General features: G+C 40.1%; 1 protein-coding gene across 2 annotated transcripts in view; it reads left to right on the top strand.

Annotated features, from left to right (window-relative positions):
- LOC135574386 (GDNF family receptor alpha-4-like) overlaps positions 1-22,199 on the top strand; it is a 780,873-nt gene that overhangs the window by 6,531 nt on the left and 752,143 nt on the right. The window lies entirely within an intron of this gene.

Here is a 22,199-nt window from a genome sequence, read left to right on the forward strand (position 1 = left end):
AAGGGCGGTTCGTTGCTCCAGAGCCTTTCCGTTCACCTTCCCACTCCTGGGCCAGACTACACTCAATCATATGACCCACTGAAGAGATGAGTCTTCAGTAAAGACTTAAAGGTTGAGACCGAGTTTGCGTCTCTGACATGGGTAGGCAGACCGTTCCATAAAAATGGAGCTCTATAGGAGAAAGCCCTGCCTCCAGCTGTTTGCTTAGAAATTCTAGGGACAATTAGGAGGCCTGCGTCTTGTGACCGTAGCGTACGTGTAGGTATGTACGGCAGGACCAAATCAGAGAGATAGGTAGGAGCAAGCCCATGTAATGCTTTGTAGGTTAGCAGTAAAACCTTGAAATCAGCCCTTGCTTTGACAGGAAGCCAGTGTAGAGAGGCTAGCACTGGAGTAATATGATCAAATTTTTTGGTTCTAGTCAGGATTCTAGCAGCCGTATTCAGCACTAACTGAAGTTTATTTAGTGCTTTATCCGGGTAGCCGGAAAATAGAGCATTGCAGTAGTCTAACCTAGAAGTGACAAAAGCATGGATTAATTTTTCTGCATCATTTTTGGACAGAAAGTTTCTGATTTTTGCAATGTTACGTAGATGGAAAAAAGCTGTCCTCGAAATGGTCTTGATATGTTCTTCAAAAGAGAGATCAGGGTCCAGAGTAACGCCGAGGTCCTTCACAGTTTTATTTGAGACGACTGTACAACCATTAAGATTAATTGTCAGATTCAACAGAAGATCTCTTTGTTTCTTGGGACCTAGAACAAGCATCTCTGTTTTGTCCGAGTTTAATAGTAGAAAGTTTGCAGCCATCCACTTCCTTATGTCTGAAACACATGCTTCTAGCGAGGGCAATTTTGGGGCTTCACCATGTTTCATTGAAATGTACAGCTGTGTGTCATCCGCATAGCAGTGAAAGTTTACATTATGTTTTCGAATAACATCCCCAAGAGGTAAAATATATAGTGAAAACAATAGTGGTCCTAAAACAGAACCTTGAGGAACACCGAAATTTACAGTTGATTTGTCAGAGGACAAACCATTCACAGAGACAAACTGATATCTTTCCGACAGATAAGATCTAAACCAGGCCAGAACATGTCCGTGTAGACCAATTTGGGTTTCCAATCTCTCCAAAAGAATGTGGTGATCGATGGTATCAAAAGCAGCACTAAGGTCTAGGAGCACGAGGACAGATGCAGAGCCTCGGTCCGTTGCCATTAAAATGTCATTTACCACCTTCACAAGTGCCGTCTCAGTGCTATGATGGGGTCTAAAACCAGACTGAAGCATTTCGTATACATTGTTTGTCTTCAGGAAGGCAGTGAGTTGCTGCGCAACAGCCTTCTCTAAAATTTTTGAGAGGAATGGATGATTCGATATAGGCCGATAGTTTTTTATATTTTCTGGGTCAAGGTTTGGCTTTTTCAAGAGAGGCTTTATTACTGCCACTTTTAGTGAGTTTGGTACACATCCAGTGGATAGAGAGCCGTTTATTATGTTCAACATAGGAGGGCCAAGCACAGGAAGCAGCTCTTTCAGTAGTTTAGTTGGAATAGGGTCCAGTATGCAGCTTGAAGGTTTAGAGGCCATGATTATTTTCATCATTGTGTCAAGAGATATAGTACTAAAAGACTTGAGCGTCTCTCTTGATCCTAGGTCCTGGCAGAGTTGTGCAGACTCAGGACAACTGAGGTTTGGAGGAATACGCAGGTTTAAAGAGGAGACCGTAATTTGCTTTCTAATAATCATAATCTTTTCCTCAAAGAAGTTCATGAATTTATCACTGCTAAAGTGAAAGTCATCCTCTCTTGGGGAATGCTGCTTTTTAGTTAGCTTTGCGACAGTATCAAAAAGGAATTTCGGATTGTTCTTATTTTCCTCAATTAAGTTAGAAAAATAGGATGATCGAGCAGCAGTAAGGGCTCTTCGGTACTGCACGGTACCGTCCTTCCAAGCTAGTCGGAAGACTTCCAGTTTGGTGTGGCGCCATTTCCGTTCCAATTTTCTGGAAGCTTGCTTCAGAGCTCGGGTATTTTCTGTGTACCAGGGAGCTAGTTTCTTATGAGACATTTTTTTAGTTTTTAGGGGTGCAACTGCATCTAGGGTATTGCGCAAGGTTAAATTGAGATACTCAGTTAGGTGGTTAACGGATTTTTGTCCTCTGGCGTCCTTGGGTAGGCAGAGGGAGTCTGGAAGGGCATCAAGGAATCTTTGTGTTGTCTGTGAATTTATAGCACGACTTTTGATGTTCCTTGGTTGGGGTCTGAGCAGATTATTTGTTGCAATTGCAAACGTAATAAAATGGTGGTCCGATAGTCCAGGATTATGAGGAAAAACATTAAGATCCACAACATTTATTCCATGGGACAAAACTAGGTCCAGCGTATGACTGTGACAGTGAGTGGGTCCAGAGACATGTTGGACAAAACCCACTGAGTCGATGATGGCTCCGAAAGCCTTTTGGAGTGGGTCTGTGGACTTTTCCATGTGAATATTAAAGTCACCAAAGATTAGAATATTATCTGCAATGACTACAAGGTCCGATAGGAATTCAGGGAACTCAGTGAGAAACGCTGTATATGGCCCAGGAGGCCTGTAAACAGTAGCTATAAAAAGTGATTGAGTAGGCTGCATAGATTTCATGACTAGAAGCTCAAAAGACGAAAACGTCATTTTTTTTTTTTGTAAATTGAAATTTGCTATCGTAAATGTTAGCAACACCTCCGCCTTTGCGGGATGCACGGGGATATGGTCACTAGTGTAGCCAGGAGGTGAGGCCTCATTTAACACAGTAAATTCATCAGGCTTAAGCCATGTTTCAGTCAGGCCAATCACATCAAGATTATGATCAGTGATTAGTTCATTGACTATAATTGCCTTTGAAGTAAGGGATCTAACATTAAGTAGCCCTATTTTGAGAAGTGAGGTATCATGATCTCTTTCAGTAATGACAGGAATGGAGGTGGTCTTTATCCTAGTGAGATTGCTAAGGCGAACACCGCCATGTTTAGTTTTGCCCAACCTAGGTCGAGGCACAGACACGGTCTCAATGGTGATAGCTGAGCTGACTACACTGACTATGCTAGTGGCAGACTCCACTATGCTGGCAGGCTGGCTAATAGCCTGCTGCCTGGCCTGCACCCTATTTCATTGTGGAGCTAGAGGAGTTAGAGCCCTGTCTATGTTGGTAGATAAGATGAGAGCACCCCTCCAGCTAGGATGGAGTCCGTCACTCCTCAGCAGGTCAGGCTTGGTCCTGTTTGTGGGTGAGTCCCAGAAAGAGGGCCAATTATCTACAAATTCTATCTTTTGGGAGGGGCAGAAAACAGTTTTCAACCAGCGATTGAGTTGTGAGACTCTGCTGTAGAGCTCATCACTCCCCTAACTGGGAGGGGGCCAGAGACAATTACTCGATGCCGACACATCTTTCTAGCTGATATGCACGCAGAAGCTATGTTGCGCTTGGTGATCTCTGACTGTTTCATCCTAACATCGTTGGTGCCGACGTGGATAACAATATCTCTATACTCTCTACACTCGCCAGTTTTAGCTTTAGCCAGCACCATCTTCAGATTAGCCTTAACGTCGGTAGCCCTGCCCCGGGTAAACAGTGTATGATCGCTGGATGATTCGCTTTAAGTCTAATACTGCGGGTAATGGAGTCGCCAATGACTAGAGTTTTCAATTTGTCAGAGCTAATGGTGGGAAGCTTCGGCGTCTCAGACCCCGTAACGGGAGGAGTAGAGACCAGAGAAGACTCGGCCTCTGACACCGACCCGCTGCTTAATGGGGAAAACCGGTTGAAAGTTTCTGTCGGCTGAATGAGCGACACCGGTTGAGCGTTCCTACAGCATTTCCTTCCAGAAACCGTGAGAAAATTGTCCGGCTGCGGGGACTGTGCCAGGGGATTTATACTACTATCTGTACTTACTGGTGGCACAGACGCTGTTTCATCCTTTCCTACACTAAAATTACCCTTGCCTAACGATTGCGTCTGAAGCTGGGCTTGCAGTACAGCTATCCTCGCCGTAAGGCGAGCACAGCGGCTGCAATTAGAAGGCATCATGTTAATGTTACTACTTAGCTTCGGCTGTTGGAGGTCCTGACGAATCGTGTCCAGATAAAGCGTCCGGAGTGAAAAAGTTGAGGAAAAAATAAATAAATATATGAACGGTAATTAAAAAGTGAAAACCGTAAAGTTGTCAGGTAGCAAAATAGGTTGGCAACAAAACGCACAGCAACTCGAAAACAAGCCTGCAAGTTTTCGATAGTACCAGTAGTACCAGTCTATAGTACCAGTCTATATAACCCCTAACCCTAATCTATAGTACCAGTCTATATAACACCTAGCCCTAATCTATAGTACCAGTCTATATAACACCTAGTCCTAATCTATAGTACCAGTCTGTCCTACATGGTGAGATTATAGCACCTAGCCCTAATCTATAGCACCAGTCTGTTTAACACCTAGCCCTAATCTATAGCACCAGTCTGTCCTGCATGGTGAGACAATAACACCTAAACCTAATCTATAGTACCAGTCTGTTTAACACCTAACCCTAATCTATAGCACCAGTCTATATAACACCTAGCCCTAATCTATAGCACCAGTCTGTCCTGCATGGTGAGACAATAACACCTAGTCCTAATCTATAGTACCAGTCTATATAACACCTAGCCCTAATCTATAGTACCAGTCTATATAACACCTAGCCCTAATCTATAGTACCAGTCTATATAACACCTAGCCCTAATCTATAGTACCAGTCTATATAACCCCTAACCCTAATCTATAGTACCAGTCTATATAACACCTAGCCCTAATCTATAGTACCAGTCTATATAACACCTAGTCCTAATCTATAGTACCAGTCTATATAACACCTAGCCCTAATCTATAGTACCAGTCTATATAACACCTATTCCTAATCTGTAGTACCAGTCTGTCGAACATGGTGGGATTATAACACCTAGCCCTAATCTATAGAACCAGTATGTATAACACCTAGCCCTAATCTATAGTACCGGTCTATATAACACCTATTCCTAACCTATAGTACCAGTCTATATAGCACCTAGCCCTAATCTATAGTACCAGTCTATATAACACTGATTCCTAATCTATAGTACCAGTCTATATAACACCTAGCCCTAATCTATAGTACCAGTCTGTATAACACTGATTCCTAATCTATAGTACCAGTCTATATAACACCTAGCCCTAATCTATAGTACCAGTCTGCCCTACATGGTGAGATTATAACACCTAGCCCTAATCTATAGTACCAGTCTATATAACACCTAGCCCTAATCTATTGTACCAGTCTATATAACACCTAGCCCTAATCTATAGTACCAGTCTATATAACACCTAGCCCTAATCTATAGTACCAGTCTATATAACACCTAGCCCTAATCTATAGTACCAGTCTATATAACACCTAGCCCTAATCTATAGTACCAGTCTATATAACACCTAGCCCTAATCTATAGTACCAGTCTATATAACACCTAGCCCTAATCTATAGTACCAGTCTGCCCTACATGGTGAGATTATAACACCTAGGCCTAATCTATAGTACCAGTCTATATAACACCTAGCCCTAATCTATTGTACCAGTCTATATAACACCTAGCCCTAATCTATAGTACCAGTCTATATAACACCTAGCCCTAATCTATAGTACCAGTCTATATAACACCTAGCCCTAATCTATAGTACCAGTCTATATAACACCTAGCCCTAATCTATAGTACCAGTCTATATAACACCTAGCCCTAATCTATAGTACCAGTCTATATAACACCTAGCCCTAATCTATAGTACCAGTTTGTCCTACATGTTGTGATTATAACACCTAGCCCTAATCTATAGTACCAGTCTATATAACACCTAGCCCTAATCTATAGTACCAGTCTATATAACACCTAGCCCTAATCTATAGTACCAGTCTATATAACACCTAGCCCTAATCTATAGTACCAGTCTATTTAACACCTAGCCCTAATCTATAGTACCAGTCTATATAACACCTATTCCTAATCTATAGTACCAGTCTGTCCTACATGGTGAGATTATAACACCTAGCCCTAATCTATAGTACCAGTCTATTTAACACTTAGCCCTAATCTATAGTACCAGTCTATATAACACCTAGCCCTAATCTATAGTACCAGTCTGTCCTACATGGTGAGATTATAACACCTAGCCCTAATCTATAGTACCAGTCTATATAACACCTAGCCCTAATCTATAGTACCAGTCTATATAACACCTAGCCCTAATCTATAGTACCAGTCTATATAACACCTATTCCTAATCTATAGTACCAGTCTATATAACACCTAGACCTAATCTATAGTACCAGTTTGTCCTACATGGTGAGATTATAGCACCTAGCCCTAATCTATAGTACCAGTCTATATAACACCTATTCCTAATCTATAGTACCAGTCTGTCCTACATGGTGAGATTATAACACCTAGCCCTAATCTATAGTACCAGTCTATATAACCCCTAACCATAATATATAGTACCAGTCTATATAACACCTAGCCCTAATCTATAGTACCAGTCTATATAACACCTAGTCCTAATCTATAGTACCAGTATGTCCTACATGGTGAGATTATAGCACCTAGCCCTAATCTATAGCACCAGTCTGTTTAACACCTAGCCCTAATCTATAGCACCAGTCTGTCCTGCATGGTGAGACAATAACACCTAGTCCTAATCTATAGTACCAGTCTATATAACACCTAGCCCTAATCTATAGTACCAGTCTATATAACACCTAGCCCTAATCTATAGTACCAGTCTATATAACACCTAGCCCTAATCTATAGTACCAGTCTATATAACCCCTAACCCTAATCTATAGTACCAGTCTATATAACACCTAGCCCTAATCTATAGTACCAGTCTATATAACACCTAGTCCTAATCTATAGTACCAGTCTATATAACACCTAGCCCTAATCTATAGTACCAGTCTATATAACACCTATTCCTAATCTGTAGTACCAGTCTGTCGAACATGGTGGGATTATAACACCTAGCCCTAATCTATAGAACCAGTATGTATAACACCTAGCCCTAATCTATAGTACCGGTCTATATAACACCTATTCCTAACCTATAGTACCAGTCTATATAGCACCTAGCCCTAATCTATAGTACCAGTCTATATAACACTGATTCCTAATCTATAGTACCAGTCTATATAACACCTAGCCCTAATCTATAGTACCAGTCTATATAACACCTAGCCCTAATCTATAGTACCAGTCTATATAACACCTAGCCCTAATCTATTGTACCAGTCTATATAACACCTAGCCCTAATCTATACTGCCAGTATATATAACACTGAGCCCTAATCTATAGTACCAGTCTATATAACACCTAGCCCTAATCTATAGTACCAGTCTATATAACACCTAGCCCTAATCTATAGTACCAGTCTATATAACACCTAGCCCTAATCTATAGTACCAGTCTGTCCAACATGGTGAGATTATAACACCTAGCCCTAATCCATAGTACCAGTCTATATAACACCTAGCCCTGATCTATAGAACCAGTTTATATAACACCTAGCCCTAATCTATAGTACCAGTCTATATAACACCTAGCCCTAATCTATAGTACCAGTCTATATAACACCTAGCCCTAATCTATAGTACCAGTCTGTCCTACATGGTGAGATTATAACACCTAGCCCTAATCTATAGTACCAGTCTATATAACACCTAGCCCTAATCTATAGTACCAGTCTATATAACACCTAGCCCTAATCTATAGTACCAGTCTATATAACACCTAGCCCTAATCTATAGTACCAGTCTATATAACACCTAGCCCTAATCTATAGTACCAGTTTGTCCTACATGTTGTGATTATAACACCTAGCCCTAATCTATAGTACCGGTCTATATAACACCTAGCCCTAATCTATAGTACCAGTCTATATAACACCTAGCCCTAATCTATAGTACCAGTCTATATAACACCTAGCCCTAATCTATAGTACCAGTCTATTTAACACCTAGCCCTAATCTATAGTACCAGTCTATATAACACATATTCCTAATCTATAGTACCAGTCTGTCCTACATGGTGAGATTATAACACCTAGCCCTAATCTATAGTACCAGTCTATTTAACACTTAGCCCTAATCTATAGTACCAGTCTATATAACACCTAGCCCTAATCTATAGTACCAGTCTGTCCTACATGGTGAGATTATAACACCTAGCCCTAATCTATAGTACCAGTCTATATAACACCTAGCCCTAATCTATAGTACCAGTCTATATAACACCTAGCCCTAATCTATAGTACCAGTCTATATAACACTGATTCCTAATCTATAGTACCAGTCTATATAACACCTAGCCCTAATCTATTGTACCAGTCTATATAACACCTAGCCCTAATCTATAGTACCAGTCTATATAACACCTAGCCCTAATCTATAGTACCAGTCTATATAACACCTAGCCCTAATCTATAGTACCAGTCTATATAACACCTAGCCCTAATCTATAGTACCAGTCTATATAACACCTAGCCCTAATCTATAGTACCAGTCTATATAACACCTAGCCCTAATCTATAGTACCAGTTTGTCCTACATGTTGTGATTATAACACCTAGCCCTAATCTATAGTACCAGTCTATATATCACCTAGCCCTAATCTATAGTACCAGTCTATTTAACACCTAGCCCTAATCTATAGTACCAGTCTATATAACACCTATTCCTAATCTATAGTACCAGTCTGTCCTACATGGTGAGATTATAACACCTAGCCCTATAGTACTATTTAACACTTAGCCCTAATCTATAGTACAGTCTATATAACACTAGCCCTAATCATAGTACCAGTCTGTCCTAGGTGAGATTATAACACCTAGCCCTAATCTATAGTACCAGTCTATATAACACCTAGCCCTAATCTATAGTACCAGTCTATATAACACCTAGCCCTAATCTATAGTACCAGTCTATATAACACCTATTCCTAATCTATAGTACCAGTCTATATAACACCTAGACCTAATCTATAGTACCAGTTTGTCCTACATGGTGAGATTATAGCACCTAGCCCTAATCTATAGTACCAGTCTATATAACACCTATTCCTAATCTATAGTACCAGTCTGTCCTACATGGTGAGATTATAACACCTAGCCCTAATCTATAGTACCAGTCTATATAACCCCTAACCCTAATCTATAGTACCAGTCTATATAACACCTAGCCCTAATCTATAGTACCAGTCTATATAACACCTAGTCCTAATCTATAGTACCAGATTATAACACCTAGCCCTAATCTATAGTACCAGTCTATATAACACCTATTCCTAATCTGTAGTACCAGTCTGTCGAACATGGTGGGATTATAACACCTAGCCCTAATCTATAGAACCAGTATGTATAACACCTAGCCCTAATCTATAGTACCGGTCTATATAACACCTATTCCTAACCTATAGTACCAGTCTATATAGCACCTAGCCCTAATCTATAGTACCAGTCTATATAACACTGATTCCTAATCTATAGTACCAGTCTATATAACACCTAGCCCTAATCTATAGTACCAGTCTATATAACACCTAGCCCTAATCTATAGTACCAGTCTGCCCTACATGGTGAGATTATAACACCTAGCCCTAATCTATAGTACCAGTCTATATAACACCTAGCCCTAATCTATAGTACCAGTCTATATAACACCTAGTCCTAATCTATAGTACCAGTCTATATAACACCTAGCCCTAATCTATAGTACCAGTCTGTCCAACATGGTGAGATTATAACACCTAGCCCTAATCCATAGTACCAGTCTATATAACACCTAGCCCTGATCTATAGAACCAGTTTATATAACACCTAGCCCTAATCCACAGTACCAGTCTATATAACACCTAGCCCTAATCTATAGTACCAGTCTATATAACACCTAGCCCTAATCTATAGTACCAGTCTATCCTACATGGTGAGATTATAACACCTAGCCCTAATCTATAGTACCAGTCTATATAACACCTAGCCCTAATCTATAGTACCAGTCTATATAACACCTAGCCCTAATCTATAGTACCAGTCTATATAACACCTAGCCCTAATCTATAGTACCAGTCTATATAACACCTAGCCCTAATCTATAGTACCAGTTTGTCCTACATGTTGTGATTATAACACCTAGCCCTAATCTATAGTACCGGTCTATATAACACCTAGCCCTAATCTATAGTACCAGTCTATATAACACCTAGCCCTAATCTATAGTACCAGTCTATATAACACCTAGCCCTAATCTATAGTACCAGTCTATTTAACCCCAAACCCTAATCTATAGTACCAGTCTATATAACACCTAGCCCTAATCTATAGTACCAGTCTATATAACACCTAGTCCTAATCTATAGTACCAGTCTGTCCAACATGGTGAGATTATAACACCTAGCCCTAATCCATAGTACCAGTCTATATAACACCTAGCCCTAATCTATAGTACCAGTCTATATAACACCTAGCCCTAATCTATAGTACCAGTCTATATAACACCTAGCCCTAATCTATAGTACCAGTCTGTCCTACATGGTGAGATTATAACACCTAGCCCTAATCTATAGTACCAGTCTATATAACACCTAGCCCTAATCTATAGTACCAGTCTATATAACACCTAGCCCTAATCTATAGTTCCAGTCTATTTAACACCTAGCCCTAATCTATAGTACCAGTCTGTCCTACATGGTGAGATTATAACACCTAGCCCTAATCTATAGTACCAGTCTATATAACACCTATTCCTAATCTATAGTACCAGTCTATATAACACCTAGACGTAATCTATAGTACCAGTCTGTCCTACATGGTGAGATTATAACACCTAGCTCTAATCTATAGTACCAGTCTATATAACACCTAGCCCTAATCTATAGTACCAGTCTATATAACACCTAGCCCTAATCTATAGTACCAGTCTGCCCTACATATTATAACACCTAGCCTAATCTATAGTACCAGTCTATATAACACCTAGCCCTAATCTATTGTACCAGTCTATATAACACCTATCCCTAATCTATACTGCCAGTATATATAACACTGAGCCCTAATCTATAGTACCAGTCTATATAACACCTAGCCCTAATCTATAGTACCAGTCTATATAACACCTAGCCCTAATCTATAGTACCAGTCTATATAACACCTAGCCCTAATCTATAGTACCAGTCTGTCCAACATGGTGAGATTATAACACCTAGCCCTAATCCATAGTACCAGTCTATATAACACCTATTCCTAATCTATAGAACCAGTCTATATAACACCTAGCCCTAATCCATAGTACCAGTCTATATAACACCTAGCCCTAATCTATAGACCAGTCTATATAACACCTAGCCCTAATCTATAGTACCAGTCTGTCCTACATGGTGAGATTATAACACCTAGCCCTAATCTATAGTACCAGTCTATATAACACCTAGCCCTAATCTATAGTACCAGTCTATATAACACCTAGCCCTAATCTATAGTACCAGTCTATATAACACCTAGCCCTAATCTATAGTACCAGTTTCTCCTACATGTTGTGATTATAACACCTAGCCCTAATCTATAGTACCGGTCTATATAACACCTAGCCCTAATCTATAGTACCAGTCTATATAACACCTAGCCCTAATCTATAGTACCAGTCTATATAACACCTAGCCCTAATCTATAGTACCAGTCTATTTAACACCTAGCCCTAATCTATAGTACCAGTCTATAAAACACATATTCCTAATCTATAGTACCAGTCTGTCCTACATGGTGAGATTATAACACCTAGCCATAATCTATAGTACCAGTCTATTTAACACTTAGCCCTAATCTATAGTACCAGTCTATATAACACCTAGCCCTAATCTATAGTACCAGTCTATATAACACCTAGCCCTAATCTATAGTACCAGTCTATATAACACCTAGCCCTAATCTATAGTACCAGTCTATATAACACCTAGACCTAATCTATAGTACCAGTCTGTCCTACATGGTGAGATTATAGCACCTAGCCCTAATCTATAGTACCAGTCTATATAACACCTAGACCTAATCTATAGTACCAGTCTGTCCTATATTATAACACCTATCACCTAATCTATAGTACCAGTCTATATAACACCTAGCCCTAATCTATAGTACCAGTTATATAACACCTAGCCCTAATTTATAGTACCAGTCTATATAACACCTATTCCTAATCTATAGTACCAGTCTGTCCTACATGGTGAGATTATAACATCTAGCCCTAATCTATAGTACCAGTCTGTCTATATAAACACCTAGCCCTAATCTATAGTACCAGTCTATATAACCCCTAACCCTAATCTATAGTACCAGTCTATATAACACCTAGCCCTAATCTATAGTACCAGTCTATATAACACCTAGTCCTAATCTATAGTACCAGTCTGTCCTACATGGTGAGATTATAGCACCTAGCCCTAATCTATAGCACCAGTCTGTTTAACACCTAGCCCTAATCTATAGTACCAGTGTCTATATAGACAATAACACCTAGTCCTAATCTATAGTACCAGTCTATATAACACCTAGCCCTAATCTATAGTACCAGTCTATATAACACCTAGCCCTAATATATAGTGAGTTATATAACACCTAGCCCTAATCTATAGTACCAGTCTATATAACCCCTAACCCTAATCTATAGTACCAGTCTATATAACACCTAGCCCTAATCTATAGTACCAGTCTATATAACACCTAGTCCTAATCTATAGTACCAGTCTGTCCTACATGGTGAGATTATAACACCTAGCCCTAATCTATAGTACCAGTCTGCCCTATGGTGATATTATAACACCTAGCCCTAATCTATAGTACCAGTCTATATAACACCTAGCCCTAATCTATAGTACCAGTCTATATAACACCTAACCCTAATCTATACTACCAGTATATATAACACCGAGCCCTAATCTATAGTACCAGTCTATATAACACCTAGCCCTAATCTATAGTACCAGTCTATATAACACCTAGCCCTAATCTATAGTACCAGTCTATATAACACCTAGTCCTAATCTATAGTACCAGTCTGTCCAACATGGTGAGATTATAACACCTAGCCCTAATCCATAGTACCAGTCTATATAACACCTAGTCCTAATCTATAGTACCAGTCTGTCCAACATGGTGAGATTATAACACCTAGCCCTAATCCATAGTACCAGTCTATATAACACCTAGCCCTAATCTATAGTACCAGTCTATATAACACCTAGCCCTAATCTATAGTACCAGTCTATATAACACCTAGACGTAATCTATAGTACCAGTCTGTCCTACATGGTGAGATTATAACACCTAGCTCTAATCTATAGTACCAGTCTATATAACACCTAGCCCTAATCTATAGTACCAGTCTATATAACACCTAGCCCTAATCTATAGTACCAGTCTGCCCTACATGGTGAGATTATAACACCTAGCCCTAATCTATAGTACCAGTCTATATAACACCTAGCCCTAATCTATTGTACCAGTCTATATAACACCTATCCCTAATCTATACTGCCAGTATATATAACACTGAGCCCTAATCTATAGTACCAGTCTATATAACACCTAGCCCTAATCTATAGTACCAGTCTATATAACACCTAGCCCTAATCTATAGTACCAGTCTATATAACACCTAGCCCTAATCTATAGTACCAGTCTGTCCAACATGGTGAGATTATAACACCTAGCCCTAATCCATAGTACCAGTCTATATAACACCTAGCCCTGATCTATAGAACCAGTTTATATAACACCTAGCCCTAATCCATAGTACCAGTCTATATAACACCTAGCCCTAATCTATAGTACCAGTCTATATAACACCTAGCCCTAATCTATAGTACCAGTCTGTCCTACATGGTGAGATTATAACACCTAGCCCTAATCTATAGTACCAGTCTATATAACACCTAGCCCTAATCTATAGTACCAGTCTATATAACACCTAGCCCTAATCTATAGTACCAGTCTATATAACACCTAGCCCTAATCTATAGTACCAGTCCTACATGTTGTGATTATAACACCTAGCCCTAATCTATAGTACCGATTATAACACCTAGCCCTAATCTATAGTACCAGTCTATATAACACCTAGCCCTAATCTATAGTACCAGTCTATATAACACCTAGCCCTAATCTATAGTACCAGTCTATTTAACACCTAGCCCTAATCTATAGTACCAGTCTATAAAACACATATTCCTAATCTATAGTACCAGTCTGTCCTACATGGTGAGATTATAACACCTAGCCATAATCTATAGTACCAGTCTATTTAACACTTAGCCCTAATCTATAGTACCAGTCTATATAACACCTAGCCCTAATCTATAGTACCAGTCTATATAACACCTAGCCCTAATCTATAGTACCAGTCTATATAACACCTAGCCCTAATCTATAGTACCAGTCTATATAACACCTAGCCCTAATCTATAGTACCAGTCTGTCCTACATGGTGAGATTATACACCTAGCCCTAATCTATAGTACCAGTCTATATAACACCTAGACCTAATCTATAGTACCAGTCTGTCCTACATGGTGAGATTATAACACCTAGCCCTAATCTATAGTACCAGTCTATATAACACCTAGCCCTAATCTATAGTACCAGTCTATATAACACCTTAGCCCTAATCTATAGTACCAGTCTATATAACACCTATTCCTAATCTATAGTACCAGTCTGTCCTATGGTGAGATTATAACATCTAGCCCTAATCTATAGTACCAGTCTGTCCTACATGGTGAGATTATAACACCTAGCCCTAATCTATAGTACCAGTCTATATAACACCTAGCCCTAATCTATAGTACCAGTCTATATAACACCTAGCCTAATCTATAGTACCAGTCTGTCCTACATGGTGAGATTATACCTAGCCCTAATCTATAGTACCAGTCTGTTTAACACCTAGCCCTAATCTATAGCACCAGTCTGTCCTGCATGGTGAGACAATAACACCTAGTCCTAATCTATAGTACCAGTCTATATAACACCTAGCCCTAATCTATAGTACCAGTCTATATAACACCTAGCCCTAATATATAGTGCCAGTCTATATAACACCTAGCCCTAATCTATAGTACCAGTCTATATAACCCCTAACCTAATCTATAGTGAGTTATATAACACCTAGCCCTAATCTATAGTACCAGTCTATATAACACCTAGTCCTAATCTATAGTACCAGTCTATATAACCTACATGGTGAGAATCTATAGTACCAGCCCTAATCTATAGTACCAGTCTGCCCTACATGGTGATATTATAACACCTAGCCCTAATCTATAGTACCAGTCTATATAACACCTAGCCCTAATCTATAGTACCAGTCTATATAACACCTAATCCCTAATCTATATAACACCGAGCCAATCTATAGTACCAGTCTAGCCCTATAGTACCAGTCTATATAACACCAGTCTAGTATAACACCTAGCCCTAATCTATAGTACCAGTCTATATAACACCTAGCCCTAATCTATAGTACCAGTCTATATAACACCTAGTCCCTAATCTATAGTACCAGTCTGTCCATATAATAACACCTAGCCCTAATCTATAGTACCAGTCTATATAACACCTAGCCCTAATCTATAGTACCAGTCTGGTGAGATTATAACACCTAGCCCTAATCTATAGTACCAGTCTATATAACACCTAGCCCTAATCTATAGTACCAGTCTATATAACACCTCCAATCTATAGTACCAGTCTATATAACACCTAGCCCTAATCTATAGTACCAGTCTATATATAACACCTATGGTGAGTATTATAACACCTAGCCCTAATCTATAGTACCAGTCTATATAACACCTAGCCCTAATCTATAGTACCAGTCTATATAACACCTAGCCCTAATCTATAGTACCAGTCTATATAACACCTAGCCCTAATCTATAGTACCAGTCTGTCCTACATCTATAGGTGAATCCATAGATTATAACACCTAGCCCTAATCTATAGTACCAGTCTATATAACACCTAGCCCTAATCTATAGTACCAGTCTGTCCATGGTGAGATTATAACACCTAGCCCTAATCTATAGTACCAGTCTATATAACACCTAGCCCTAATCTATAGTACCAGTATATAACACCTAGCCCTAATCTATAACCAGTCTATATAACACCTAGCCCTAATCTATAGTACCAGTTTCTCCTACATGTTGTGATTATAACACCTAGCCCTAATCTATAGTACCGGTCTATATAACACCTAGCCCTAATCTATAGTACCAGTCTATATAACACCTAGCCCTAATCTATAGTACCAGTCTATATAACACCTAGCCCTAATCTATAGTACCAGTCTATTTAACACCTAGCCCTAATCTATAGTACCAGTCTATAAAACACATATTCCTAATCTATAGTACCAGTCTGTCCTACATGGTGAGATTATAACACCTAGCCCTAATCTATAGTACCAGTCTATTTAACACTTAGCCCTAATCTATAGTACCAGTCTATATAACACCTAGCCCTAATCTATAGTACCAGTCTATATAACACCTAGCCCTAATCTATAGTACCAGTCTATATAACACCTAGCCCTAATCTATAGTACCAGTCTATATAACACCTAGACCTAATCTATAGTACCAGTCTGTCCTACATGGTGAGATTATAGCACCTAGCCCTAATCTATAGTACCAGTCTATATAACACCTAGACCTAATCTATAGTACCAGTCTGTCCTACATGGTGAGATTATAACACCTATCACTAATCTATAGTACCAGTCTATATAACACCTAGCCCTAATCTATAGTACCAGTCTATATAACACTTAGCCCTAATTTATAGTACCAGTCTATATAACACCTATTCCTAATCTATAGTACCAGTCTGTCCTACATGGTGAGATTATAACATCTAGCCCTAATCTATAGTACCAGTCTGTCCTACATGGTGAGATTATAACACCTAGCCCTAATCTATAGTACCAGTCTATATAACCCCAAACCCTAATCTATAGTACCAGTCTATATAACACCTAGCCCTAATCTATAGTACCAGTCTATATAACACCTAGTCCTAATCTATAGTACCAGTCTGTCCTACATGGTGAGATTATAGCACCTAGCCCTAATCTATAGCACCAGTCTGTTTAACACCTAGCCCTAATCTATAGCACCAGTCTGTCCTGCATGGTGAGACAATAACACCTAGTCCTAATCTATAGTACCAGTCTATATAACACCTAGCCCTAATCTATAGTACCAGTCTATATAACACCTAGCCCTAATATATAGTGCCAGTCTATATAACACCTAGCCCTAATCTATAGTACCAGTCTATATAACCCCTAACCCTAATCTATAGTACCAGTCTATATAACACCTAGCCCTAATCTATAGTACCAGTCTATATAACACCTAGTCCTAATCTATAGTACCAGTCTGTCCTACATGGTGAGATTATAGCACCTAGCCCTAATCTATAGTACCAGTCTGCCCTACATGGTGATATTATAACACCTAGCCCTAATCTATAGTACCAGTCTATATAACACCTAGCCCTAATCTATAGTACCAGTCTATATAACACCTAACCCTAATCTATACTACCAGTATATATAACACCGAGCCCTAATCTATAGTACCAGTCTATATAACACCTAGCCCTAATCTATAGTACCAGTCTATATAACACCTAGCCCTAATCTATAGTACCAGTCTATATAACACCTAGTCCTAATCTATAGTACCAGTCTGTCCAACATGGTGAGATTATAACACCTAGCCCTAATCCATAGTACCAGTCTATATAACACCTAGTCCTAATCTATAGTACCAGTCTGTCCAACATGGTGAGATTATAACACCTAGCCCTAATCCATAGTACCAGTCTATATAACACCTAGCCCTAATCTATAGTACCAGTCTATATAACACCTAGCCCTAATCTATAGTACCAGTCTATATAACACCTAGCCCTAATCTATAGTACCAGTCTATATAACACCTAGCCCTAATCTATAGTACCAGTCTATATAACACCTAGCCCTAATCTATAGTACCAGTCTGTCCTACATGGTGAGATTATAACACCTAGCCCTAATCTATAGTACCAGTCTATATAACACCTAGCCCTAATCTATAGTACCAGTTTGTCCTACATGTTGTGATTATAACACCTAGCCCTAATCTATAGTACCAGTCTATATAACACCTAGCCCTAATCTAACAGTTGATGTTGAGGTGTGTCTGTTACTTATCAGTTGGAGTTTATCCAACTGGCCCCTCCGGCGCGACGCCCATCTGCGGTCCGCTAATCGTTAGCTGTCTTATCGACTGCTATCTGAATAGGTCTATCGGACAATTTACTTGGGTCACTATAACTATATCTATTTTGCCAATTGGATTGGTCCCCTCTACCACACGGAACCCTACTAATCTACGGAAACGCATGAGGTGGCTAAAAACAGACCTCCATCCTATGCTAGCTTGGTACCGATGGCCCGGCTAGCTGTCTGAATCGCCGTGACCCCAACCAACCTCACTACTCACTGGACCCTTATGATCACTCGACTAAGCATGCCTCTCCTTAATGTCAATATGCCTTGTCCATTGCTGTTCTGGTTAGTGTTTATTGACTTATTTCACTGTAAAGCCTCTAGACCTGCTCATTATACCTTATCCAACCTTTCAGTTCCACCACCCACACATGCGATGACATCACCTGGTTTCAATGATGTTTCTAGAGACAATGTCTCTTTCATCATCACTCAATGCCTAGGTTTACCTCCACTGTATTCACATCCTACCATACCTTTGTCTGTACATTATACCTTGAAGCTATTTTATCACCCCCAGAAACCTCCTTTTACTCTCTGTTCCAGACATTCTAGACGACCAATTCTTATTGCTTTTAGCCGTACCCTTATCCTACTCCTCCAAAAACTCTGAAATCTCCATCCCTAACTACAACATTTTCAGATAAGATAGAACGGTCAAAGGGGGCGGTGTTGCAATCTACTGCAGAGATAGCCTGCAGAGTTCTGTCCTATTATCCAGGTCTGTACCCAAACAATTTGAACTTCTACTTTTAAAAATCCACCTCTCTAAAAACAAGTCTCTCACCGTTGCCACCTGCTATAGACCTCTCCCCCCAGCTGTGCTCTGGACACCATATGTGAACTGATTGCCCCACGTCTATCTTCAGAGCTCGTGCTGCTAGGCGACCTAAAGTGGAACATTCTTAACACCCCAGCCATCCTACAATCTAAGCTTGATGCCCTCAATCTCACACAAATTATCAATGAATCTACCAGGTACCTCCCCAAAGCCGTAAACACGAGCACCCTCATAGATATCATCCTAACCAACTTGCCCTCTAAATACACCTCTGCTGTCTTCAACCAAGATCTCAGCGATCACTGCCTCATTGCCTGCATCCGTAATGGGTCAGCGGTCAAACGACCTCCACTCATCACTGTAAAACGCTCCCTGAAACACCTCAGCGAGCAGGCCTTTCTAATCGACCTGGCCGGGGTATCCTGGAAGGATATTGATCTCATCCCGTCAGTAGAGGATGCCTGGTTCTTTTTTTTAAATGCCTTCCTCATCATCTTAAATAAGCATGCCCCATTCAAGAAATGTAGAAACAGGAACAGAAAAAAGCCCTTGGTTCTCCCCAGACCTGACTGACCTTAACCAACACAAAAACATCCTGTGGCATCGGACAGCCCCCGTGATATGCAACTTTTTAGGGAAGTTAGGAACCAATATACACAGGCAGTTAGAAAAGCCAAGCTTTTTCAAGCAGAAATGTATCTCCCTCACTAGCTAGGAAACACTTATCTCCCTCACTACCTTTAAGCATCAGCTGTCAGAGCAGCTCACAGATTACTGAACGTGTACATAGCCCATCTATAATTTAGCCCAAACAACTACCTCTTCCCCTACTGTATTTATTTTATTTTATTTTTTTCTCCTTTGCACCACATTATTTCTATTTCTACTTCGCACATTCTTCTACTGCAGATCTACCATTCCAGTGTTTTACTTGCTGTGTTGTATTGCCTTACCTCCTGGGTACCTCTTATCCTACCTCATTTGCACACACTGTATATCGACTTGTTTTTCTTTGTATTATTGACTGTATGTTTGTTTTACTCCATGTGTAACTCTGTGTTGTTGTATGTGTCAAACTGCTTTGCTTTATCTTGGCCAGGTCTCAGTTGTAAATGAGAACTTGTTCTCAACTTGCCTACCTGGTTAAATAAAGGTGAAATTAAAATTAAAAAATTAAAAACTTGAACACTGGGAATAATTTTTTGGCTGCAGTCTGAGGTGCAGTTAAATCTAATGACCTCTGACCTCCTCTGAGGTAACTCTGGGTCTTCCTTTCCTGTGGCGGTCTTCACAAGAGCCAGTTTCATCATAGCGATTGATGGTTTTTGCCACTGAACATGAAGAAACATTCAAAGTTCTTAGTTTTTTTCCCCCCGCATTGACTGACCTTCATGTCTTTAAGCTGTTTCTCGTTGCTTATTTGAGCTGTTCTTGCCATAATATGGACTTAGTCTTTTACCCAATAGGGCTTCTTCTTCTTCTTTATACCAACCCTACCTTGTCACAACACAACTGATTGGCTCAAACACATTAAGAAGGAAAGAAATTCCACAAATGAACTTTTAACTTGGCACACCTGTCACTGTAAAAGCATTCCAGGTGACTACCCCATGAAATTGGTTTCAGAGAATGACAAGCGTGTGCAAAGCTGTCATCAAGGCAAAGGGCGGCTACTTTGAAGAATATAAAATAATGTACAATAAATGTTGATTTGTTTAACACTTTTATGGTTACTACATGATTCCATATGTGTCATCCGAGGACACCCCCGGACAGGGCCAAACAGGAAGGATATAACCCCACCCACTTTGCCAAAGCACAGCCCCCACACCACTAGAGGGATATCTTCAACCACCAACTTACCATCCTGTATAAATGTTGTTAACACTTTTATGGTTACTACATGATTCCATATGTGTCATCCGAGGACACCCCCGGACAGGGCCAAACAGGAAGGATATAACCCCACCCACTTTGCCAAAGCACAGCCCCCACACCACTAGAGGGATATCTTCAACCACCAACTTACCATCCTGTATAAATGTTGTTAACACTTTTATGGTTACTACATGATTCCATATGTGTCATCCGAGGACACCCCCGGACAGGGCCAAACAGGAAGGATATAACCCCACCCACTTTGCCAAAGCACAGCCCCCACACCACTAGAGGGATATCTTCAACCACCAACTTACCATCCTGTATAAATGTTGTTAACACTTTTATGGTTACTACATGATTCCATATGTGTCATCCGAGGACACCCCGGACAGGGCCAAACAGGAAGGATATAACCCCACCCACTTTGCCAAAGCACAGCCCCCACACCACTAGAGGGATATCTTCAACCACCAACTTACCATCCTGTATAAATGTTGTTAACACTTTTATGGTTACTACATGATTCCATATGTGTCATCCGAGGACACCCCGGACAGGGCCAAACAGGAAGGATATAACCCCACCCACTTTGCCAAAGCACAGCCCCCACACCACTAGAGGGATATCTTCAACCACCAACTTACCATCCTGTATAAATGTTGTTAACACTTTTATGGTTACTACATGATTCCATATGTGTCATCCGAGGACACCCCGGACAGGGCCAAACAGGAAGGATATAACCCCACCCACTTTGCCAAAGCACAGCCCCCACACCACTAGAGGGATATCTTCAACCACCAACTTACCATCCTGTATAAATGTTGTTAACACTTTTATGGTTACTACATGATTCCATATGTGTCATCCGAGGACACCCCCGGACAGGGCCAAACAGGAAGGATATAACCCCACCCACTTTGCCAAAGCACAGCCCCCACACCACTAGAGGGATATCTTCAACCACCAACTTACCATCCTGTATAAATGTTGTTAACACTTTTATGGTTACTACATGATTCCATATGTGTCATCCGAGGACACCCCCGGACAGGGCCAAACAGGAAGGATATAACCCCACCCACTTTGCCAAAGCACAGCCCCCACACCACTAGAGGGATATC

The sequence above is a fragment of the Oncorhynchus nerka genome, linkage group LG12 (assembly GCF_034236695.1).
Source record: "Oncorhynchus nerka isolate Pitt River linkage group LG12, Oner_Uvic_2.0, whole genome shotgun sequence".
Taxonomy (NCBI): domain Eukaryota; kingdom Metazoa; phylum Chordata; class Actinopteri; order Salmoniformes; family Salmonidae; genus Oncorhynchus; species Oncorhynchus nerka.